The sequence below is a fragment of the Elephas maximus genome, chromosome 1, assembly GCF_024166365.1.
Source record: "Elephas maximus indicus isolate mEleMax1 chromosome 1, mEleMax1 primary haplotype, whole genome shotgun sequence".
Taxonomy (NCBI): Eukaryota; Metazoa; Chordata; class Mammalia; order Proboscidea; family Elephantidae; genus Elephas; species Elephas maximus.
In genome coordinates this window covers 41,801,988-41,828,617 of record NC_064819.1, presented here as the reverse complement: position 1 = coordinate 41,828,617, position 26,630 = coordinate 41,801,988, and the positions used below count along the sequence as shown (strand labels likewise).

The 26,630-nt window shown below is 39.8% G+C and overlaps 1 protein-coding gene across 7 annotated transcripts in view; it reads left to right on the top strand.

Annotated features, from left to right (window-relative positions):
- Window positions 1-26,630, top strand: part of GMDS (GDP-mannose 4,6-dehydratase) — a 783,240-nt gene that overhangs the window by 488,114 nt on the left and 268,496 nt on the right. The gene's annotated exons all lie outside the window — the stretch shown is intronic.

Genomic DNA, 26,630 nt, shown 5'->3' with positions numbered 1-26,630 from the left:
CCAGTCGACATTTCTTCTTCCACTTGTTCATGGAAGAAGACTCTAACTTTTAGTCATTAGAATAACAGCCTGTCCTTGATATTCTAGTTTTTTTTAATCCATTAGCTATGCCTTCTCTTGACTAACAAAATATTTTAATTTACCCCGTTAGTTTCTCGAAGTGTGGCAGATACAGGAGATCCGTGTAAGCATGCGCTAACACACGAACACACGAACACACGTTCAGATGGTGCCTTCACGTTCTCCAGCCTTCTGTAGTTTTCTTTTGGGCCAGCGATTCTGAGCTGCACTTTCAGGACCAATGCTGTGTTTTAGAAAACTGAATATTGGACTCATTTTTGTTTTGTTTTGCTTTTCTCCTTTTCTTCTTACTGCGTTACATTTTTTTCTTTTTTGGGGGGGGAGGGGGTGGGATGGGGAGTATCTGTCCTTTAAAAAACACAGAAAAGTAGTACTTCATTCTGTTATCATCTCCTTGAGACAGACTGGGCATGGGTTGCATTTTCTCTTACTAATGGGACTTTCACCCCATCCTCACCTTGCATTTCCTTTCATCTCCTGAGAAAGCAGGGGTGCATGGCATGCAGTCTGTGGGCTCCCCTCCAAGTCCAGAGGTTCATCTGACCCAGCTTCATCAGGAGCATTTGCCCTCACAAGGACATAAATTGTTTGTTCTGCTACAAAGTAAATGGCCTACTGAGAACTTGTTTGTCTTCTTCTTTTTTTTTTTTTTGGTGCATTTTTGTATGTTTTCTGGTTAATGTTATCAGTGACCTATGTTATAAAGTAAACCATAACTGCTTCTGTAGGCATGTTACAGTAGTAAAGCTGTATATTCCTAGATATTTATATCACTTCACTCAAAGCCTCAGAGTGAAACTTAAAAAAAAAAAAAAAAACAAAGATTTCTTCCCTAACATTTTCGCTAGAAACTCACTTTCAGATCCTTGGCAGTTTTATGTGTGGGCTTTCTTACATGATTGTTGAATAACATGCTATTATACGAGAGGGAAGAATAGTTCTTTTGTCAACTGCGTTACATTTTGTGGTGAAATTGGAGAAAACAAATCATTAAGGAAGTCTATTTTGGTTCAAGACATTACACATTTATGACGAGCCTGTTTTTTAGCCTTGCCAAGTTAAAAGAAAATGCAGACCCATTTGTATGGGAGCAGGAAGGCATGTTCTAGATGGCAATCTGTCAGTAGCTCCATGAGTATATAGGAAGGAAAGTGGTGCATGGCATTGGTGAGTGTAGACACCAGCTTACGTATGGTCATGCTGCTTTCCTTATGTATCCAAAAAAACCCATTGCCATTGAGTCAATTCTGACTCATAGTGGCCCTGTAGAACAGAATAGAACTGCCTCATAGAGTTTCCAAGGAGTGGCTGGGGGATTCAAACTGCTGACGTTTTGGTTAGCAGCTGAGCTCCTGACCACTGTGCCATCAGGGCCCCTCCTTACATATGGTCATTGCTAATTGACTGATGGCTGATTTTCTAGATACTGCTTTAGAAGAAAGGAAAAACAGACTTTCTTGATGAAATGTTTCACTCTGGTAGGCCCGCCCAGCAGTATCCCTGCCTTCCAAAGCTTCGCCACCACCCTCCGCTGAAACAGGGTGCTGTGGTCAACATACGAGAAGGAAGAACTCATGCTTGTCTGCATGTATATGGTATAGTTCGCATGCACAGAGAGAAACAGATGAGAGGAAGCAAGCCACACTTTCAGCACTGGTTAATTGGTTTGATTCAACATTGGTGAAAAAGCCCGTTAACTCTTTATGCGCCTTTTTGACTTATCCTAATGAAAATGTGTTGCTTTTATATAAAGCTATTAAAATCAAAAGCATAGAAAGCTGGTTTACACTGTACTGTGAACTACCAGCCGCAGTGTGACCTATTGGCTCTGTTGGTTAGTATCTGTACTTTACAGGATGGTACTGTTGTTGTGCCTGAGTAAACCTCTACAAACCCACTCCCATCGAGCCAATAACAACTCCCAGTGACCCCAGAGGACAGAGTGGAACTGCCCCATAGGGTGACATAGTGGTTAAAGAGCTTGGCTGCTAACCAAAAGGTTGGTAGTTTGAATCTACCAGCCAGTCCTTGGAAACCCTATGGGGCAGTTCTACTCTGTCCCGTAGGGTCGCTATGAGTCGGAATCCACACAACAGCAATGGGTTTTGTTTTGTTTTGTTTTTTGTTTTAATCCTTACAGAAGCAGATTGCCACATCTTTCTCTCACAAGGCAGCTGGTGGATTCAAACTGCCCACCTTTTGGTTAGCAGCTGATCACTGAATAAACCTCTAGTGGTGTTATTTTGAGTAGTTACCGTGGTGTAGTAGAGAAAGCCTGAGCTTAGGATGAGACAAAATTGGAATCCAGCAGTTGCTCAATCCATATTTTATGGTGTACAATAGTTAATTAAGCTTTCTGAACCTCATTTTCCTCATCTGTTTGTCAGCCATAAAAATACCATTTCCTTATAAGGTAGTATGAAAGTGAGTGGAGGTAACTAGTGTGCCCCAGCATGTGACAGATCTTCAGTAAATACCACCTAGAACGTTACCAGGCACGTGGTAGGCTCTTACAAATATTGAATGAATGAATGAATGACTCCTCCCACCCCCTCCACCCTGCACTTAATGTCAGATCAGGGCCTGGGGCACCTGCATACCCACTCACAGGTCAGTGCCCTCACCCATGGCACAGACAACATTCTTACTCATTTGCTTCCCCCTGGCTGGGGTTGTTAGCAAGCACAGCATATTAGAGACGGGAAAGGTAGCCTGTGTCAAAGGTGAAGACTGTTTCAGCTAAAGCTCTTTGCCTCTTTCTATTGCAATGTTCTATCATCCTGAGTTTTCCTGTAGAATAAATCTGGAGGGATGAAACCAACACTTGACATAGGTGTGTGATACAAAGCAGGCAAAAACTCACCCAAACACAAAGCTCATTAAACAGCCTTCTGCCGAGCTGGCCTTTTTACTAACAGTCTTCTTTTTCATTAAAAAAGAAATCGGACACTCATTTCTGGCTGCTCTTTGGATGGGAGTAGGTTTATTTTAAAATATCACTTGAACAACCTTACTGATTCTTTTTTAATAAGTAATGCTTTGAAAGAATATGAACCATCACAAATGAGAAAAACAAACAGAAATTCAGGCTGTTTTTGTTTTCCAAGAAATTGATTATTTCATCGCCCTATCCACCAAATGGAATGTCCCCTTTCAAGTCCACGTAGGGCCTGTTGCCCTTGACCAAGTACCTGTTCACGTGGATTAATTAATCAGGACCACAGAGTAACCTTCAAGGAGAATTTAGTAGTAAACATAAAGGTAGTAAGATTTTCTACCGTGACTATTTTTCTCAAAAAATAAAATTGTCGAATGTCTATTTTGTGAAAATATCACTTATTCTATACTTGTTTGTAGATGATAACTTATTGGGGGTAAAAATGTTATTTATAGGGCTGGCTTACATGCTAAACCTGCCTCAAACCTAAGGTGAATTGCTGATTTTTTTTCTTTTTTTTTAGTTAAATGAATTGCCTTTTTTTTTTTTTTTTTGCAGCAATTGGGGAAAAAATGTCGTACGATGTAAAATCTTTCAACATGCAGAGGAGCCTAGCTTTCTGTGTGAAATGGACGCCCTGTATACATGGGGGTTTAGCCCACAGCAGAAGTTACTGTATTTTATAACATGGTCGTGTATTACATTTTTTTTCTTAGAATTTACAAAGTTTGATTACATACCTATTATCATTTTCAAATGTGACTTGTTTCTTCACATTTGATTTAAAATAAAGACCTTTCTTAGCACAACTCAACTAAATATAGAACTTTTCTTCATACCATTTTTTAACTGGGAACTGAAATACCAAGAAATTTTATAAAATCACAAAATAAATGCCTAGCCTTGCATAACGTAAACAGTAATAATTAGATTTGTGTAAAAACGTATGCAGACTAAATTGTAAGACAGAATTGTTTCAGTTAAGCAAATTTTAAAAATGCATATTTGGCATCTAAAGACCTAGCATAATTAAGCTAAATGATGTGATATGTAGTTTTAAATTATCATTAATCAAATATCCATATTACATGCATCTGATATTTCTTTCTAAAAACATGAAATGCCTTCAAATTCAGTGCTGCTCAGCGTCTCCTTCAGTGATCCTTAGAACTATGGGCATTAAGTTGCTTTTTTGTATTATTGAGTCTTACATGCATTCATTCTTCAGATTATCCCACACATGCTTCGGTGCCTCCTTCACCTCCAATGGCACATCCACACCCGCAGAGAATACAGCTTGCGTGGTTCCTAGAGGTTCTAACAGCAGCTGCACTTTGTTCTCTAGGTGCCCTAATCTTGGGTATTATTGCTGGAAATGTTGTAAGACTTCTCGAGCTTTCTCTCTCATGATTTTCTGATAGTCTTTCTGGTCCCAAAACGTACACTTCTTTTAGAAGGGAAGAGCCATTCTAACCATGGCCCTTTGAACGTGGGGTGCTCTTTCTTGTTGTTAAAAGGTTCTTGTCTGGGCCACAGGCAGCACCACAAGTGAGGAGGGTGAGACCTCCCTGGGCTTGGTGCTGGCTAAACGCCTGCCTAGCTGCTAAGGAGGCTAAGTCAGACTCTCATGCTAGAAATGACTTTCTGATACAGTTAAAAGTTGTGTGGTCAATCTTAGTTTTTCTAATGAACGTGTCAGATATCTGCTGAAATGAACATGGAAACACAAAAGGATAACTAGGCTTCACTCCAGTAGCCTTTGAGCATCGAGCTCCATTTTGAAGTATGGCACAACTTCAAAAGTGCCAGGTTTTCAAAACTTGCTCTCATGAAACATTTATGTTTTATAATTCAATCTCTAGATTTCTTTATATGAAACTGCATATTCTGCTTATGTTAAGCAGTGCATGGAATTTATTCTTTGATTTTTTTTTCCCTAATATTTAAGTTTCCAATTATAAAACAATGGGATAAACAGTTCTGTATTTAGTTGGCTTGTGCTAAGAAAAATTTAAAGGAGTTTTTGTTTTAAATCATACCTAGAGAATATGTTAGTAGAAACCTCTTTGCTCAGGGAAAAATCCATGAATTGTTCTCTCTTGCTCGAAGACCTTAAGTGTCTCACGGAGATGGCAGTTATCCTTGGAAGGGTGTCCTTCTGGGGATCTTTCTGTTTTCTCTACCATACATTATTAGCTGTCTAGAAGTAATTACTCTCTGTCTCCTGGGAAATCATGTAAAGTTTTCATGTAACATAGACCATTTTAAAATTAAGTACTTAATTTCAAGTAGGTTTGTGTTAGCTCTCCAAGGAAAATTCTAGTAGACATGGACCATCAGAGTTATTTAGAGAATGGCAGGTGGAGAATAGGAACAGTAAACGAGTGTGTCACTGTCATCAAGCAGTCGGGCATGAAGGTTGTATCCTGGACGCTCCACCTGCTTTTAATAGAGGAGGCAGGACACCACCTTCCAAAGGCACTAGGGAGGTCTTCAGTATAAAAAAATGTGGACAGTCAAAATATTTGCAGTTAGAATTTTCCAGAATTAAAATGTAATAATCTACTGTTACTAAAAACAGTGCTCTTTTGGTTCATTTACTCAAGGTACCACTGGGAATTGTGAGGTACATAGGAGAGTAAAACTTTGTTGATAATACTTACATGATTTGTCAAAAATGTCTATTCCAGGCAGTTCAAGCTTCATAGCATCTAAACTGAATGTTATAAAAGACCTCAAGGCTGTGCATGTTCTTAAATGATTTCTGTGGAATAGAACATACTTCTCTTTGACAAAAAGTCAAAGCGTTTAAGTAGCACTTTCATCATTCAGCCTGAGAGGAACATGAATGTTTACCAGAACCACACCCTCTTTGCCATCCATCTAACGAATCAGGGGCCCAAAGAAGATTTTAAAGTCTGTCTTCTCAACGTGGGACAGACTGGTGAACTAGATGCTTGCTCATGCTGTCGGAATCTTCCTAGACCATTACAGATACAGATACTACAGAATACTGGGGGAAACCCCATACCACAAGGGGAGAGGGCAGTCAACACAGGACACTCAGCACACCTGGGCTGTAGGTGGGTGTTCCATTTGCACAAAGAATCCCCAGACTCGGACAAGTTCGGTGCACGTGGCAGAAGAAAATAACCAGGTGTCTTCTGTTCTAGTGTTCAGAATTAATTGCCACAGAGATAAAATTTTAGTTTTCTGTTTAAAAGTTAAAAACACTTAACTTTTTCCTTAAAAGATGTTATAATGAAATTAAGCATGGTGCTGAAAGAATAATCCTTCTGAAGTGCCGGTCTGATGCTGTCATTTCCCGCCTGCATTCAAGGTGGCATTTCCCCACTACTTTAGCTCAGAAAGCGCCTCGTGATTGCCCATGCCCACCCCCTAGCCTGTCCTCCCACCTTATCTGTGTTGGAAAAGTCTACAGCACCCTAAACAGACCAGGCTCCCTAAGCCTCTGTCCTTTAAGTACCCTCTGCCTGGAAAACTGTTCATCCGTCCTATTCCCCTGATTCCCTTTCTGATGTCCTGCCACCCCAGCCTCTCCTGAGCCAGCCTTCCCCACCTGCAGCTGATTAGATACCCTCGGTCTGCACCACCCTCTGAGGGGGTCTGCACCACTCTCTGAGGGTCCTGCCCCATTACAGTATAGGGAGCGCAGATGTGCCTCTGATCTCCATCTGCCTCTTCCCAGCCTGGGAGCCCCTCTTAGAGGGCAGGGCAGGGGCTGGTTGTTTTCTGCAGCCCAGCCTTGCACAGAGTTCAGCAGGCAGCAATAGCCCAGTGTGTTTCAGTGGCAGGAATGAAAGAACTATCAGCTACATTTAAAAAATAATATTAGTTATTAAGAATAGCCTACCAGTGTTTACCTCTGTGGCACCTGTTAGATGTCATTGTCTCCCCTTTGATTTGTTCAGATAAGACTGATTGTAAAATGTATTTCAAGGCTCGCCTGAGTTTTGCTCTTCATTATGACCAAGATCAGTTATTTTCGTACCTTGCCCCTAATATTGAAAGTAAATGTTCCATTAATGGCTTTTGTGTCCGTTTCCTTCCCTTCTCCTTTTCTTGAACCTAATCCCGATCTATTCTTACGAGCTCAGAATTTTTCACTAACCTCCTTCTTTGTCACTAGTTCTTTAATTTACACATTTGGTTTGCTGCGTCCTGTTACTTGGCCTACAAATCTGTCCTGTGTCATCTCCTTTGAGTAATTTATGACCTCCATAAAGTGCCACGTAGAGGCACTTTTCTACATTTTTGAGTAATGGCAAAAAAAAGAATTACCCTGGGAGTCAAAAATCCAATGAGTCATAGATTATCTTGTTATTTATGACCAGAGAGTGGTCATTGACAATATTTGGCAATTTTACAGCTATGAACCTAAGCTATTGTGCTTTAGAATGTAATTTATTAAGCAAATAAAACCCCTATTGGTAATGGGTCCTATTAAATCTGTGGGACCATGTAAGTTCTAGGCCAGGACAGCTGTGGGAGTTTCATAGTAGCCACATATATCTCGGATGTCTGGACACTAATATTTTACACTTACTTCATGGTTTTATTTATTCAGTTGCCTTTATATTCTTGATTGGATTCTGACCAACCATTTTGGTTTAAGAAGTCATCAGCTTTGAGTAGTGAGAAAATAGCTTGGAGAAAATAAAATGAATTTATGTTGAAAAAACATAAATCCCCCTTTCATTAGATATGACAGTTAGTCCAGGCTGTAAAGAAACCCCAGATGTGTTCATGGAAAATACTCTTGTAAAATCATCTTTAAAAAAAAAAAAGACAATGACCTAAAACTTAATTATACTGGTGGGAGAGATATAGATAGAGATAGAGACAGAGACAGAGACAGAGACAGATACAGATATAGATATAGATAGATGTGCGTGTGTGTGTACACGCATGCACAGAGCATGCGCACGTGAGCAAGCTTAGGATTTTTTCTTTTCAAACTGCCATTCATTTATATATATATCAGTAGTATTTTGTACTATGGCGTCAGTTTAATAATTAGTGAAATTTTAGCCATCCTTACCTTTTCATAACTCAACAAAGTAAGTTGATTTTTTTTTCCAAATAGTGAAGTTAGGCAGCACTAATTTTTCAATATTTTTAAGGTGGAAATGTGCCTACTTGGTGATGGTGGTGCTGCTATTTTAGCATTTATTTGATTTATTTGTTCTAAATAACTTGGTGAGGTAAGGTGAGAATCAAAACTTTTTTGTCACACTGAACAGAAACTCCGTACCCATTCTTCCTCCACCCAGCCCCTGCCAACCACTAACCTACGTAGTTCTCTATACATTTGCCTATTCTAGATATTTAATAAAAATGGGATCACACAATATTTATCCTCTTGTATCTGACATATTTCACTTAGCTTGTTTTCAGGGTTCATCCATGTATTAGGACTTCATTTCTCGTTATGGCTTAACAATATCCCATTGTGTCAATATACCACATTTTGTTTATCCATCCGTCCGTTGGTGGATATTTGGATTGTTTCCACCTTTTGGCTATTGTGAACGTGCTACAATGAGCAGTCTGCTTCCATAGAGGTTACATCCCCGGAAACCCCATGGGGCAGTTCTGCTCTGTCCTATAGGGTCCCTATGGGTCAGAATCGACTCACCTGCACACCACAACAACATCAATTCGGACTTGGAGCAAAATTGATTATCCAGATACATTTTTACATATAGACCACAATTATATATACCCATATTTTCATATAAATTGAAAAGACATAATAGAGTAGCCCAAAATCGGAAACAAGGATCCTAAAACACTTCTCTTTATGTGGGTTATACCTATCAATATGTACCATATTAGAAATTAAAACCGTGGCATTTAAAACATATTTATTAATCATTTAAAATAACATGTTAACATAAATAACATTTTTATGAAAAATAACCATTTTTCAAAACAAAAATCAATAAGATTAGCATTGTTTCACATCTTTTTAAAATCCTGACGACGACGATTGGATTCGCATATCTGCCTCAGCCTTCAGTCTCTTGCAATATCCTAAATCAGGCAGCATCTAGAGAACTCCATTGCACACTCCTGAGAAAATGAGCGTGAAAAAGGCATGATGTCTTAGTATTGTTATAAGAACAGTTTTGCCTTTGTGGACCAAATGAAAGGGTCTCAAGGACCTCCAAGGTCCCCAGACCACACTTTGAGAACTCCTGTCCTATGCTATAAAAAAAAATTTTTTTTTTTTTATAGAAAAAGTTAAACTACGTTAGAGCAACACAGAAGGATACCATACAGTCTATAACATGTACAGTGTGGGTCCTGTCAATACAAAGAAATGTATTTTTAATAGCATATGGTCCACCAACTTAGAAAAATAAATATGGCACCTTATAATATCTGAATGCATACAAAACATGACAGGTTAAAAAAAAAAGCATAAATATCAGACCAATTCTCATATCAATACCAAAACCAAACTCATTGCCATCAAGTCAGTTCCAACTCATAAGTGACCCTCTAGGACAGAGTAGAACTACCCCATAGGGTTTCCTAGGAAGCAGACTGCCATATCTTTCTTCTCCGGAGCAGCTGGTGGGCTCAAACCACTGACCTTTTGGTTAACAGCCCATCACTTAACCACTGTGCCACCAGGGCTCCTTTTTCATAGCAATATATAATAAAATCCAACAGCTTAACACTGAACCATCTCAAAGAGCTCAGCTAGTGAGTTACTTTACGGAAACCTAGAATATAAAGATAGAGCTGTAAGTTCTGTGTGACCGAAGAGAGAATGACAAGGTCCAAAACTGAGATAGAGAAGGGAGGAAAGTTGATATCCTCTTATAGACAGGGAGAGGCCTGTCTTAATTTCTCTTTGAAATAGGAAGCCATTCAACTTCTTCAGAAGGTTAGCTGCAGGGAGATGGCTCTCTTTTTGCTCTCACAAAAGCTGTAAATCTGTTGAAATACTTGGAAAAATATTTCATTGATATCCTAGATTTTTTGCCATAAACTTTGGCAGTGATGACTCTGGTCTAGAAAACATTAAGGGTGATGTATTTCACCTGCCAATGAAAACGAGCAGATGACATTAAAGATTTTCTTAAAAGAACACAAAATAGAATAAACACATTTCAGCCACGTAAAGACGTGTGTATTGACAAGAATTAAAAATGACTTTTTAGTAAATTTCTAGAATTTTATGTTTACTGGTCCTTTTCTGTAAAGTTTAGAGTGTAATGAAGTTCTATAATTTAAAAAGGAACCACACGCTATTCATAATAAATAAGAGCCAAACGTTTCTCTGGCAGTTGTGGAATTGGTCAGCGTCCTGTGACTCACTGAGAGGACCAGCATGCCCTGAGTTTCTGATTCAACTGGCAACGTTAGCATAAAGCCAGCACTTTTTGCACAAAATCCAAGAAGTGCTAGGAGAGAGAAGCAGCAGATTTGGAGGAAGAGAGGCCACAGGCCTTGCCAGGAAAGAGCAAACTCACTCTCCTGTTGGCGTCCAGGCCCAGCAGCCTGTGCGCTGACACTGGGAGGGACCTGGTGTTAGACTCCCAGCAGAAAGCTTAGAACCAAGTCAGTGTCGGAAGGGTTAAGCCCTGGAAGTAGCCAGCGAGAATTGGCAAGCTGAATAAAGGGTTTTTCTTGTTCCTATTTCTCTAGAGAAGATGAATTTATTAATCAAATTGACCATAAAACATTTAAAGAATCAAGACAATACAGGAAACTACTGACAAAACAATAAAGGAAACCACTGTCTCTCTAACTTGAGTAGCCACCTTCTTATCAGCAGTTTCGTTCTCCTAGTGAAAATCTGGTTATGCCTTTCTCTTTTATTGAAACTCTGAAGTTTTTGACAACTCTTTCAAAATATGTTCTAAAAATCAGATGCTAAATTACACCTGTGAGCTTAAAGCAGCAAAAGTAATTTACTGACCTTACTTACCCCTTAAATTGCAACAAACTCTTTACTGTATATTTCCTGTACTTTAAGTGTTGAATTCACTTTTACTTCTCCCAGACTCTCCTCCATGCTCACCCACCTCATTTCCCCTCCATGTAACTGAATACTTTCAGCAACTGGAGGCCCAAACAACCTTGTTAACTTAAAAGTTCACCTTCAGATTTATTGAGCTAGCAGAGTTACACAGGGCAAGTGTTCATCAACACCTCTCCAGCATTTCTGTAATTACTCTGTTGGCCTCTCTAGGGCCTAATGAAAATTTGCAACGTGAGTTAGTAATAAGGTAACTATTATTCATTTATTTATTTATTTATTGGGGTTGGGGAGAGGGGATTTACGTTTTTCTAAAGGGAGCCTCTACCTTTTGCCATAAATTGTAGCATATCCTTGATAATACTGTGGCTGAACATAAGGTCTCAAGGGTTGCGCACAGAAAGAGATTAAACTGTAATTAAACTACTCTGAATAATGGGGGAGGCGGGGAAAATTGTGGTTTTCATAAAGCAGAAAAGAAATACAGTGACTGATGTTTACAGCCCAGAGACTTTTTTGCCTCCTGGACTACAAAGCAGTCTTATTTTTAGCAAGCCAAGGTTTTGCAAGAATGCCGTATCAACCCCACAGTCCTGTTCTTTGAAATAATTGCACCAAGCTGGCCCCACATCAGCAGTAACTGAGAGGCAGGGGGCAAACATTTCTCAAACACGTACTACCGATGAAATTTGCCATAACACTATGAATTAAGTAGGCTGCCTGCACGAAGTTCCACATAATAGGGAATAAGAATTTAACCAGATCTTAATTGAACATGCAGCTACATAACATCCTTTTGTTTAGGCTCAAAAATGGATTTTTTAAACCTCCTTATCAACGCAGCTATTAAATATTGTGGCTCTCCAGCTATCAGTCTCCGATCAGCACAGTTAGTGCATTTTACCTTTCACGGAAGTGCACTCTGAGCCAGCTGGAGCGCGGAGAATGTAGGAGCTGGAGAAAGTCATAATTGAAACAGGCGACTGCTTCAGCACAGACAGGAAATAAAAGGGAAGACTGGGCCCTTCAATGGATTAAATTAGATGTTTCAAATTCAGACAGTATCAGGAAAAAGAAGACTTATGTTAGAGGGGGAAAAAGGTAACAGTAAGTTCATTCAGCTGGATGCCCCCCTCCCTCCTAACACATGTTTTTGCTGGAATCTGGCAGGGCTGCGCTGTAGGGTAGAACTCGCCCAGGCCGCACGTTCCGGCCAAAGGGCGGAGTAGCAGGTTCCTGTGTTAATGTTACACTATCCCTCCCCACTGCCTGCCCTCTCTCGCTCAGAGTCCTTTGGTATTCTGTTTCCATAAATTAGGCGTGAAATTATGTTGGGCTGAGGATACATGATTTCAGCTGTTTTATAGCTGGAAAGGAAAATCTTTTAGACCTAAAGCAAAAACATTTTTTTTAATATACTTCCTGCCTATTAGTCTGAGATATGCCTGTTATAGAAAATACTTGCTTTGTAGAAACTGTCTTTTTTCTTTTTGATCTCTTAGAATTCTGTCTTGTCCTTCAGTTCAATTCCAGTGACATTTATTGAGTACCTCCTGTGTCCAGAGCCTTGGGCTGACTGATAACTAACTTGTACATTCAATATGACAATATTAATGTACATGCAAACCAAATTCTCACACCAAGACTTGTATTTTTATTAGAATGTTTTTGAAAACAGATTTCATTCTACTTTGGAATAATCTACTGAACTGTTTGAATTTTTTTTTTTTTTTTTCATTTTCCTGCTGGTACTATAGGTGGCATCTCAGTTTTTCTATTTAAACCAACAGCCCTTTGTTTAATACAATTTGCTGAAACATCCAACTCCAATGTTTGTTGCTGGCAGTGCCTGAAACATTGCTTGTTAAGGGCAGTGTCTATTTCAGCATTATAGCATTCGGTGTCATTTATATGCAGGGGTGACATTAGGTGAGGTGCTTTCTCTGAGACATATAGAAACATACTGCAACATTCAACAAGATAAAATACGATGGCTCTCAGTTGTCCCCTGGGAAAATTCCCTCACAAACATCTACTTCATTGCCAGCCTAGTCGGGAGCAGAGCTTCAAACCGGTTCAGTTATGCCCAATGAAGCGAAACCGGAACAGACCCAAATTTCTAAAATTTGAGTGATCCAGAACCATAGCCAGAGTGGAAAAAATTACGGGTCGAAGGCCGGGAACGGGAGACTTGGAAGAGGTGTAATAAGCCCTTTCAGGGGCTTGATGGGTGAGATTGGATTATTGCCAGGACAGAGGAGAGCGACACATATTCAAGGCAGCACAGTCAGCTGCCATCTTTGAGCTTGGCACTGCTGTTTCCAGCTCTGCTCAAAATCTGAAGGGCAGGAGATTGGTTGTTATGCAACGCATATACTGCCCTTGTTTTCCAAGAGGGAGATTAAGTTTCTAGCAGGGCTTTGCCTTTCTCACCCATGATTGAACCTGGAAGAACCAATTCAAAGCCCTGGTTGGGAGGCAGGCTGCCTCGTGTGAGTGCGGGCTTTGCATGGAAAATGCTGTCGGTCACCGCCACTCCTGCTGGACAAGGAATGCAGCTATAAACCTTGACCCCAGCATTAGGGTGCTCTTCAAAAGGCATGCATCTTTGATATTCAGGGTCCGGCAAAACTGTTACTAATTACCTATCTGCTGAAAAGCTACCAGGATTGGCAACTTGAACAACAATAACAAAAGTCTATGTACTTAGTGTTCTCCAAGAAGGGAACATTCTTATAAAAAACCTAGCTGCATTTTTAAAACTCAAAAGAACGAACTGGAAACGCACACTCGTGTCCCCTCAGAAAGACCACCTTGCCAGGGCCTCTCCTTCAGAGGTTCTTCCCAGAAGTCTGCTCTAATATCTTGACGTCTTTGAATTTGAGCCTGTTCTTGGAGGCCCAAGCCCATGTCTTTGCATTCGTAGGCAATATCACATTAATTTGGTGAAGCTGTTTGTAATCTGGCTGTGCCTGATTCACCCAGGTCCAGGGGATTGATGATGATTGTGCAGTCCTATAAAGAAATGGATGGTGGTAGGATCATAAGAACACTGTGCTAACCCTTTAGAGATGCCATCTCATTTTGGCCTTGCAGTAGCCTTCCTACAAAAGGTTATATTATTATCTACTTTTTACAAATGAGTAAACTGAGACTTAAGAAACCCAGCATCGATACAACTGGTAGGTGGAGTTGCTAGGATTTTCACTCAGAGTTCTTAAAGTCGGAAGTCTCAGTATTTACATGATATCACATTAGTTAAACTAGACCTTATTTACTTGGAGAGCTTAGATTCTATTTCAGGAAGCCCTCTTGTTCAGAAGGAATAGTTTCCAGAGGTCCCACCATGAGTGTCATCAAGTAGCCACAGCCAAGGGGGAAAGGAAAGAGGTAGGCAGCAGGAGGGAAAGTTGTGTAAGATCCGCCCTGAGCAGGTGAATAGTTTCTCATTCTTCTGCAACCTCTGGCCTTCTGCTGTCTTCCCTGCAGCAAGGCTCCAATCAGAAGCCATCTCAGGTAGAGAGTTTTATTAAAATACTTGACACTAAGATGTGAATGGAGCCTTGTTGGTGCAGTGGTTAAGTGCTTGGCTGCTAAGCAAAAGGTTGGCAGTTTAAGTCCACCAGCTGCTCCTTGGAAACCTTATGGGCAGTTCTTCTCTGTCCTATAGGGTCACTATGAATCGGAATCAAATCCATTGCATTGGGTTTGGTTTTTGGTTTTTGTTTAGATGTGAATGACCTGCTAGTTTAACCCTTGAAGAGTTTGTCAATCCAAATAAAACTCCAACCGATAATTGTGTTAAGTGTATGAAGTGCGTGGGTTTTCTTATGTCCCCCAAACGAGTGTACCTAAGAATAGAGTATATGGAGTAGGGCATGACTGAGGAATCAACTATTGCACGTTAATAATGGCGTGTAATGTTCAATGAACAGCATACACACATGTCCAAGAAGCATCTTCGCTGGAGTCTCTGTCCCTCTTCTTTCACCCCAAACCCCTAGCCAGTTTCTCTTGACTCTCCTTTTTTGCCTTCCTTCCCTTTTTCATCTTAGGGTCATTATGATACCATTATTGTAGAATGGGACAAAGGAAGGAAGGAGCACCAGAGTTCTATTTTCTTGCCACCTAATCAGCCTTCTTTGATAATTATGGAGACCTTCAGACTTAACTTGAAATACAAGTATACTTGATCATACTTTTCCTATTTAAAAAAAATACCCCCATCAGAGGTATCACAAGTTGGAAATGACAACTAATTCAGAGGTTTAAGTGCATTGTGCTGAGAGTCATGGGTAAGACTTTACCTTTCTTAAAAGGCAGCCTCATGTTGCTGAAGTTTAGAGCTTTTTAAATATATGCCATCTGATCCAACATATCACATAACTTGCTGTTATCATTGGAGATTAAATCCATGAAAGTTTGACATTTTAAAGAGAATCTTTTTTTATGACTTGAACATTGAGGAGAGGAAGATGAAATGGCGGACTCTGCTGGGGGAAAGCCCTGGGCCCTATGCCATTTAGCCCTGGGTGGCGACGCATGCAAGGCCAGTAAGCCCTTGTCTCCTCAGGTTTCTTCTGTTCTTCCTGCTCCCTCTCCCTGGCCCCATGTCCCCGCCCACTCTCATCTTTGAACTAAAAGATCTGGGCGTGTTTTGGATGTTAGCATTTAGAGTGTCTCTTTGCTGCCCTCAAGGTATTGACCAGGCCAGAACACCATCCATGAAACAGAAGTATATTTGGGGTCTCTACATTTTTATTTGTGTCCCACTTTTTGGCTTACTGTTTGTATGCCTCCTTCCCGTAAGGGAGAAGCATGTCTTCAAGCAAACAAAACACAGGTTTTTTCCGTCACTGGTATGTCAGAGCTTGTGATTCACAGCCCGTGTAGGTGTCAGTGAAGCTGCTCCAACTCTGCAGCGGGCTCTGGTGCCAAAACCAGAAATCAGATCTGACCACAGGGATGCGTTGACAAAGCTGGGCTTCTGTGTGTGGTTCTGCTGATATTTAGGGGACATCTGCTTAAAGGGTTCCCAAACTTATACCACACCAACAAGAGGACAGTGCTGGTGGTGCCGTGGGTTGCTGGCTACCCAAGGAACCATAACAGCCTCTGATCAAACTGAGGCTTGTGCATGCCCCGTGGTCACATTCCAGCTGTGAGAAGCTCCTGGGTGCCATTCCACAGCCTCCCACACAAGGGTTTGCACAAGACTCCATGGTCGTACAGGTTCTGCTCCTACCAGAGGAGAAACAAGTACAGAAAAGCCTTCTCAGTACATCTTTATAAATCTGGGCTCTTTTAAAGTTATACATTGCAGTAACATATTTGAAAATCACAACACAGTGTGGCGTTGCATTGCGCATAGATAACTTTTAAATCCTTAAAACTTTTCCCTTGTGATGGGCATGTGTACTCACGCACGTGTGTGTGTGTGTGTTTCCTTGCTTTATAATTAGAAGTAAATTCATAAATCAAAATTTAGGGAAGATTGAATTCCTTCAACGTGCAGACAGTCAGTGAGTGAAATTTCTAGAGCTGTGATGTGTGCATGTCTGAAGCCAGTACAAACCAAGATTGAAACCAAAACTGGGAAACTAGGAAGACTTTGTGCCCTCTGACTACTTTGTAAAAGAATTGCAGGGAGGGTGTTTTCCAGTAGTACTTTTGAGTATATAAAACCAGGAAATAACTATGTGACATTCCTAGCGTTAGTACAAAGAAGTCAGTAAGAGACTAAGTTGAAACATAATGTTACTGAAGCCCAAGGGCCTTGAAACATTCGCAGAGCGATCCTGGTGCAGAGAGATCCTGGTGCAGAGAGGCATGGAGTCTGAAAGCCTCAGCATGGTACCAGGGCAGTGCTGACCGGGGTCAGCACGGTATGGGAGGCAGCGTGTGCTGTCTTCTGTGTGAACAATGTCCTGGAGCATAATTCCAGAGCAGTTACTCCGGAGCCAGACTAGCAAGCCTCCTAAGTCCTTTGTGCCTCGGTGTCTCCACTTGTAAAATGAAGATAGTAATAGTCCTTACCTCACAGGACTGCAGGGGGCATCGGACACATTAACATGTAAAATCCCTGGAACAGCGCCTGGCACTGTTAATATTTTTAAATGTTAATAACTGTGATGACAGTGATGGCGATATTGGCGTGTGCTTGCCCCCGCATCTTCCATCATACAGAGCAAAACCTCAAAAACCAAACCCACTGCCATCAAGTCGATTCCAACTCATAGTGACCCTATAGGACAAAGTAGAACTGCACCATAGAGTTTCCAAGGAGTGCCTGGTGGATTCAAACTGCCGACATTTTGGTTAGCAGCCATAGCACTTAACCACTGCACCACCAGGGTTTCCCATACAGAACAAAACATCACAAAATTCTTCTTCAGGAGGAGCTTCCAATCTCATAGGAAGTCAGCATGGAAAGAGACAGTCTACTAAAATTTTCTTCACCTAAACTATGGATCAGAATCAACCCGACGGCAGCAGGTTAGGTAGGTAAACTGAGGAGGGAAGGAGTCTTTTTATCTTATCTTTTCTCCCATGGGGAATGTATCAGATACAGCTGTGCTTTTATGATGCAAGCAATAAAATTTATAAGTGTCTTTAAGCACAGCAGAGTTACAGTTATAATCTAGTGATCATATGATGTGAATATGGTAACATCATTCTTCCCACCTTCTTGAGCTATTTGAATAAATATTTCTCGTCAGAAGCAAGAGAGCTTTTCTCTGACTTATTGTTAGCGAATGGGAAAAGAATCCCTGTGAGCATATCAAGTGAATAAAACTTCTGCTTCCTAAAGCAAAGTAAGCATTTAGATGGGACACACAGCAAATTAATGCTTTGTTACTTCTAATTGAAGCCAGGGGAAAAATCAGTTAATTATTCTGCTGAAGGAGCAAATAAACATAGGAGTTCAACATTTTAAAATTGACATAAAATTTGAGGATTATGATTTAAGAAGTTATATTATCCCAAGGAAATTTTCCAAAACAGCCTCAAATCTGAAATGCCCAACGTGGCTCGATGGTTCAGAGCCTTGGGCAGCTTTCTGATACTACTGCTTCCTAGGCCCTCTAAGTCTGCAGCATCAAGGCCTGAGAATTTGCAGGTTTTTTTTTTTTTTTAAATACCCCCAAGCGATTTGAAATACACATGGTAATAAGTGTAGTTTATAACCTGGACTTTGTTCATTTTTCATCCCATGTGTAGAAAAATAACAAATTTCATGCATTTTTCCTACATACTTTCCTACATGAGATACCATGACCAAGGGTCCCAGCTCACCATACACCTACAAGGAGAAAATTAGGGGCTCATTTTTTTTTTTTGATTTCCTGAGCCAAGAGTGCAGGTATCTGTTCCCCGAGCCCATCTGCATTCACAGCAGTGGGTGCAAACGTGATTTAATAGAGGTGCGCACACACCCCTCACTCAGATGAGGAGAGGAGCAAGTATGACTGAAGCTGCAGGTCTGCGCACCACTTTCTCTGTGGCTGATGTGACAGAGTAGGTAGAAAAGAGGATTGGCTGGGCCCTGCCTTCTCCCCACCCCTGGCCTCACTGGCTGTTGGAAGCAGTAGCTTTAAATGCAGGTTATGTACTTATGATAAGTAATTATTAACATTAATCTGTGTGCCTCTTTAGGGTCATGTTGCAAATGTTTTTTGCATGGTCTTTAAATCAAAGTGCTGTTTAAATTCACTGTAATAAAATGTTCATGATTGTTAATGAGAATGAACTGTTTTCAGAAGAATATCTATTTACATGTTCTTTAAACTGCAAAATTCGCCCCATTATTGACGCATTCTTGTGGCCTTGTGTATGTTTTGACATAATTGATCTTTAAATTTCATTTGCACTCAAGGCAGAGTTCATCCTGATTTGCCCATTTGTCACTGTATGATGATTATTTTAAATCTGAAGATTTTATTTCAGCTTCTAATTGCTCTCCAGTGAGGAAATATAACATATATGCATACACACACACACACAAAAATGGGTTGGAATATCCAGAAGGATTGCTGGTGGTTAGACTCCATACAGTCCTCAAGTGTACGTGTCACCTAAGCAGTAAGGCTAGCATAGCATGGTGTGTGTTTGTGCAATTCTGATGCCCAGTGGGTGTTAAGTGTTAAGTATGAGTGCAAGTTCTTTCAAACACAAAGAAGTTTCTACCTTAGAGTTTTCGGTAGCATGTAGAAATCTTTATATGACAATATGTTCATTTTAGACCATTTACCAAAAAAAAAACACCCAAACCCACTGCCGTAGAGTTGATTCTGACTCATAGCCAACCTATAGGACAGAGTAGAACTGCCCCATAGGGTTCCCAAGGAGCACCTGGTGGATTCGAACTACTAAGAACTCTTAACTACTACAAGCCAGGGTTTACTTAGGCCGTTTTTTTTTTTTTTTTAGGATATCGTTAATATGTGAATACAGTTAGCCTGGAATCAGAGATTTCTATCTCCTCTTAAAAGGTTCCAAATGAATTTTATATTCTTGGGGTAAGAATAGTAAGTATGCCCTGTGTAGTACACGTATGAAGGTCCTTTCACTAAATACATATAGCTCATAAGCCATCTATAGAATGATTTTGGTACTATTATTAAAATTCAGAGTTGGTAAGAATCTTTGAAAATTATATTTAATCATTCTTTCAAATTAAGACAATAGTCTTAATGCTACTTTTTTATGAAATCAGACTGAGGCCAAACTCTCCCAAGGTTACTGGTAGTGTGTTTACAGTTTATAGTAGCCTCTGGGTATCAGATCTGACCTCTATTCTATCCTTAGACACAGAACTATCATAGTTAGCCAGTCTGTGGTTTCAACCACCAAACATCAAATGCCACAATTTCTTCCTGTAATTTTTGCTGATACCACCTGCCATGGATTGAACTGGGTCCTTGAAATATGTGTCAACTTGGCTAGGCCACGATTCCCAGTATTATGTGGTTGTCCTCCATTTTGTGATCTGATTAATTTTCCTATGTGTCGTAAATCCTAATCTCTGCCTGTGGTTAATAAATCAAAATTAGGTTATGTGTTAAAGAGGATTAGGGTGGGATGTAACACCCTTACTCAGGTCACATCCCTGATCCAATGTAAAGAGAGTTTCCCTGGGGTGTGGCCTGCATCACCTTTTATCTTACAAGAGATAAATGGAGAGAGAAGTGAAAAGAGAGAGATGGGGGACCTCGTGCCACCAAGAAAGAAGCATGGGATTAGAGCACATCCTTTGGACCCAGGGTACCTGTGCTAAGAAGCTCCTAGACAGAGGGAAGATTGACAACAAAGACCTTCCCCAAGAGCTGGTACCCAGAATTCAGACTTCTAGCCTCCTAGACTGCGAGAGAATAAAACTTCTATTTGTTAAAGCTATCCACTTGTTGTATTTCTGTTACAGCAGCACTAGATAACTAAGACACCACCTGTATCTATGTTTATTCAAATGTTTGCATTTAAAAATAATAATAATAAACTTTTTTTTCCAAATGTTTGCATTACCTCAATGATTTACATGGTGTTGGCAGTTTTCCAAGTTTTTTTTCTCAATAAACTGGCCTTAGGGAATCTTAAGATATTTATGGATTTAAGGGTAAATCCTTAGAGTAGATATAAATATAATTAAATAGTATTTGGAATGTAGTTATTTAATTGTGAAAATCTCCGTGGGCTTACCATAAAAGAAGAAAGAACTCACTAGAGTGTTGGTTACAGCATTGGAGAAGTGACAGGTAAACTTACTTTAAAAAGCTGGGATGAACTTACCACATACACCTAAACATCATATTTTGTTGTGTTGTTTTGTTTTGTTTTCCTTCTCATTAAAACATGACCTCACCCTTTGTTTGTAGGTCTCTGTCTTCATCTGCTCTCTGCTTAAAACTAAGCTTTTCCCACATAAGCTTGTAGAGCTCTTTCCATTATTTCATTTTCCGCCATGGTTGGGAACTCCTTGTCCTCCTGCTAGACCTAGACACGTTATACTTTAAGCTGAGTGCAGACATCTGCTGTTAAGCTGGGTGCAGACATCTCCTGAATGTTCATCCCTGAACTGTCAAACTTTGTGTTCTTTTAAATCTCAAGTATTTGAGAGAAGGTCTGAGGCAGACATACTGGCAGAGAATTTGTGTGTGCTCAGGAATAGTAAACAAAAAGAGAGACCCAGGATTTTGGGTGACCATAACATTGCAGTGCTAGAAGGGAAGGAATGTCATTATCTCCTGGGGGCTTTCAACTTCCTTTACATTTCAAAGTAGGAAGATTCACTGCCTTCATAATGGTGCCTTTCCTCCGGTGGTTCAGATGCCTCCAGGACTCCTAGAGTTGACTGCATTCATTTGGTGCAAGGGCAGATTCATCAAGTCAGTAGACATCTTAAGAGCTTAAGTCAAGTTTTTCACTTCATGAACATACAGAAAGAGATCATGTATAGTTTTCCATCCTGATTCATACTCACTTTAAAGGAACATAGGAACTTATCTGTTTCTCTCAATTTCTTGTGACTGTTCTGAAGGCAGGTGGAACCCTTAGGCTCACCTTAACCCATATCCATAACTCTGGAACAGCTTCATGGATTCCTAAAGCCATCCTAAATTGAGAGGTACATCACAATGTATAGTTATTTTATCATGGGTTTGTAGACTACCATAAAACATAGGACACCTAGAAGGTTATAATGACCCAGGAAAAGGATATACTGGCACAGTGTCCCCAGAGGAAACCTCAAGAAGAAACCTTAAGAAGTCGTTTATTAAGACTAGAAAAGGTCACCACTGGAGAAAGGGAGGCAAGAACTGAACACTAGAACACTTGTACTTTAAGATTAAACACTAGAGAGCTAGAAGATAAATTGAAGAGTACCAGCATCTAATAAATTTCATGAGAGAAGAAAAATAGGAGGTAATTATCAAATAAATATTTGAATAAATTTTCCCATGACTGAAGACTATAAATCTTGAGATTGCAAAGGCCATGTGAGTGTCCAGCTCAGTGGATGAATAAAGACCCACACCAAAGACTGTTATTGTGAAACTTCTGTATTGACATGAAAGAGAAGATCCGAAAAACTTCTAGGAGTACAAATAGGTATCATACAAATGATCAGGAGTAAAAATACCATTGCATGTCTCACCAGCAACATTAGGATCCCAAGAAAGATGAAGACATAGGATTCAGGAAATATGGAATTCAACACAGAGGAGAAGGGAATGCTCAGGGTGACAGCAAAGGAAATCCCAGGAAGACAACAGCAGTGGGCCTATAGCAACCGATCAGCATTGAAGGTAAAGGGTTTCAGGAGGGATGTCTCCAGGAAGAAAATATTCTGTGGTGGGTCTGAGGACATGGAAAATTATATTGAAGTATGTTTTATAGAGAATTGAAGGTTGTGAGAAAACTCAGATATACAAGGAGCACTCATCAACTGGGGAAAAAAACAGTTACTAAGTGTGGTCGGAGAGGGGAGCAATTTTTCAAGAAAGGAGCTGAAACGATAATATACATTAGTTGATTCAGGAGTGACTTATATTTACATAGAAACCGATAATGGCTATACGGATATAGATTTAACTAACAAATGCAAAGTAATAATAGAGGGAAAGTAAGGTAAAAGGTACATATAAATATGCTAAAAATCCCTTATTGCTATAATTGGAAGCTGATAGTTAACACCTAGAATTGATTAATCAGGAGACAGCAGTTGCCTTAGTTACCTGTTGCCACCATTACACAAATACCACAGTGAGTGGCTTTAAAGAACAGAAACGTATTTTCTCACAGTTCAGGGTCTCAGTCTTGACAATTCCTTCCTTGCCAGTAATGCTGAGTGTTTTTTGGTTCCTTGGCATTCTTTGACTTATAGGTGGTCCTCACGTGGTGTCATAGATTGAATTGTGTCCCCCAAAAATATGTGTAAACTTGGCTAGGCCATGATTCCCAGTATTGTGTGGTGGTCCTACATTTTGTGATCTAATATAATTATCTTCAATTTTGTGATGTGTTGTAAATCCTAACCTCTGTATGTTAATGAGGTAGGATTAGCATGGGGTGTATCTTGAGTCACACCCTTACTCAAATCACCACCTTACTGAAGTCATACCCTTGCTTGAGTCACACTTTTTATCTTACAAGAGATAAAAGGAGAGAGAAATAAACAGAGAGGGGAAGGATCTCACTACCATCAAGAAAGAAGATACAGGAGCGTGTCCTTTGGACCTAAGGTCCCTGCACTGAGAACCTTGTAGACTCATGGGAAGATTGATTCCAAGACCCACGGAGATCTCCAAAGAATGCCAGATGCACAGATGTTAAAAGGAAACAAGGACCTTCCCTTAGAGCCAAAAGAAGAGAGAAAGCCTTCCCCGGGAGCTGGCACACTGAATTCCAGCTTCTAGCCTCCTAAACTGTGAGAGAATAAGTTTCTGATTGTTAAAGCCATCCACTGTTATTTCTGTTGTAGCAGCACTAGATAACTAAGACCCTTGCCGTTTGTCTTTCCCGGCATATGTCCCTGTGTCTGTTCTGCTTTTTATTTAACTCCGAAGTGATTAAGTTTAGGATTCACCCTGTACTGGTATGGCCTAATTAACAAAACAAAAGAAAAACACTATTTCCAAATAGGATCACACCCACAGGTACAAGGGCCAGGAATTTAACGCATGTTTTTGGAGGGACACAGTTCAGTCCATACTGGCAAGATAGACATGTTATTTAGCAAACTGTTAGAAGTGTTGAAAGGAGAGTTGGGGAGTCTGACAAGGTGCCAGGAGCAGGGAATAAGGGGTTCCTGCTTTTTTATTATAAATCTTTTAGCACTATTTGACTTTTTGTATTATTTACATGTAGTATTTTCTACTGTGATGAAAATATACATCATAAAACATACACCATCTCAATTCCTCAAAGTACAATTCAGTGACACTGATTACATTCTTTAAGTCGTGCAACTCTTCTCACTATCCTTTTCCAAATCATTCCGCCACCATTAACATAAACTCTGTGGCCCCTAAACAAAAGCACCCCATTTTCCCCTCCCTCCCACCCCGGATAACCACTAATAATCTTTGGTTTCTGTGTTGTTGTTAGGCACCACTGAGTCAATTGCCCATAGGGTTTTTTAGGCTGTAATATATGAAGAAGCCCTGATAGTGCAATGTTTAAGCACTCAGTTGCTAACTAAAAGTTGGTGGTTTGAGCCCACCAGCTGCTCCAAGGGAAAAAGACTTGGTGATCTGCTTCCGTAAAGATTACAGCCTAGAAAACCCTATGGGGCAAGTCTACCCTGTCCTGTAGGGTTGCTATGAGTCGGAGTTGACTCCATGGCACACAACAAAAACAACCTGTACGGGAGCAGATTTCCAGGTATTTCTCCTGCAGAGCTGCTGGGTAGGTTCAAACTGCCAACCTTTCCTTTAGCAACCAAGCACTTAACTGTTGCTCCACCAAGGCTCGTATATATTTGCATATTTTATATAAATAAGCTTCTTATACGGCATTTGTCCTTTCTTGACTAACTTATTTCTGCTCAGCATGATGTTTTCAAGGTTCATCCATGTTAGAAGGCATGCATCAGGACTTTATTTTTCTTTAATGACTGAGTAGTATTCCATTGTATGTCTATACCACATTTGTGTATCCATCCATCTGTTGATGGACTTTTCATTGTTTCCACATTTTGGCTGTTGTGAAAGAGCTACAGTGAACGGAGCTCTACAGGTTTCTGTTTGCATTCCTGCCATCATTTCTTCTGGTTATATATATAGGTTTAGGATTGCTGGATCACGTCATAGTTCCGTGTTCAACTTTTCGAGGAACCACCAAACTGTTTCCACCAGCCATGGATGAGGGTTCCAGTTTCTCCACAACCTCTCCAAAACTTGTCATTTTCCAGTTTTTTGTTTGTTTGTTTTTCGTTGCCATTCCAATAGGGGTGAGGTGGTTGTCTCATAAGGAGCCCTGATGTCACAGTGGTTTAGCTAACTGGAAGATCAGTGGTTTGAACCCACCAGCTGCTCCACCAGAGAAAGATTGTGATGGCCTGCTTCTGTAAAGATTATAGCCTTGGAAACCCTACGGGACAGTTCTACTCTATCCTGTAGGATCACTATGAATCGGAATCAACTCATCGGCAACGGGTTAGTTTTTGTTTTGTTTTTAAATGGAAGTGAAATGGTATTTCAGTGTGGTTTTGATTTGCATCCCTGATAACTAATGACACTGAGCATCTTTTCATGTGTTTGGTGACCATTTAAATATTCCCTTTGGTGAAATGTCTGTTCAAGTCATTTGCCTACTTTTTGGTTGGGACGTTTGTCTTTTTAAGTTGTAGAAGTTTTTTATATATTTCAGACGTTAGATCCTTATTAGATATATGGTTCCTGAAAATTTTCTCCCAATCCATAGGTTATCTTTTCACTTTTATGATAAAGTCCTTTGGATTAAAAAAAAAAAAAAAAAAAGTATTTTTTTACAAGTCTCCATTTATCTATTTTGCCTTTTGCTGTCTGTCGTTTTGTTGTTATATCTGCTGATCCATGGTTAAAATCTAGGCCCCACAACCACACCTCTGTATTTTCTTCTAAAAATATTATGGCTTTACCCCCAGACTCTCTGTTAACCCAGAACTAAAACCATTCCCAAAGCCAGTTCTTCAGACAAAGATTAGACTATAAGGCATAAAATGATACTCAAGAAGAGTGTGCTTCTTAGTTCAAGTAGATACACGAGACTAAATGGGCAGCTCCTGTCCAGAGGTAAGATGAGAAAGCAGAAAGGGATATGAGCTGGTTGAATGAACACGGAAAATCCAGGATGGAAAGAGGGAGTGTAATGGTACATTATAGGAATAGCAACTGGGGTCACGTAACAATGTGTGTCTAAATTTTTGTTTGAGAAACTTGAGCTGTGAACTTTCACCTAAAGCACAATAAAAAATAAAAAAATAATAATTTATACAGCACTGGGTTTTGGGGTTTTGGGTTATATGTATAAATATCCATACATATATATATATATATATATATATATATATATATATATATATATATGATCCATTTTGAATTGGTTTTTGTGTATGGTATGAGCCAGAGATCCTGATTCATTCTCCTGCATGTGAAAATCCAGTTTTCCCACCACCATTTATTGAAGAGACTCTTCCTTCCCCATTGAATGGACTTAGCACCCCTGTCAAAAATCAGTTGACCATAAATATGTGGGTGTATTTCTGGACTCTCGATTCTATCCCATTGATCTCTATGTCTATTATTATGTCAGTGTCAGGCTGTTTTAATACTGTGGCTTTATAGTTTGTTTTGAAATATAAAAGTGTGAGTCCTATTTTATTTTTCTTCAAGCTTTAGCTGTTCAGGGTCTACATATAATATTGTGATTTGTTAAAAAATTAATTTAAAAATAAATATATATATATATATTTATGTGTTATAGACCTATGGAGCACAATTCTACTCTAATACACATGGTGTCACCATGAGTTAGAATCAACAACAACTGGTACTGGTTATATGTTATAGACAAAAATAAAATTTAAAAATGTATTCAGCTTTCATCTTTACTAAA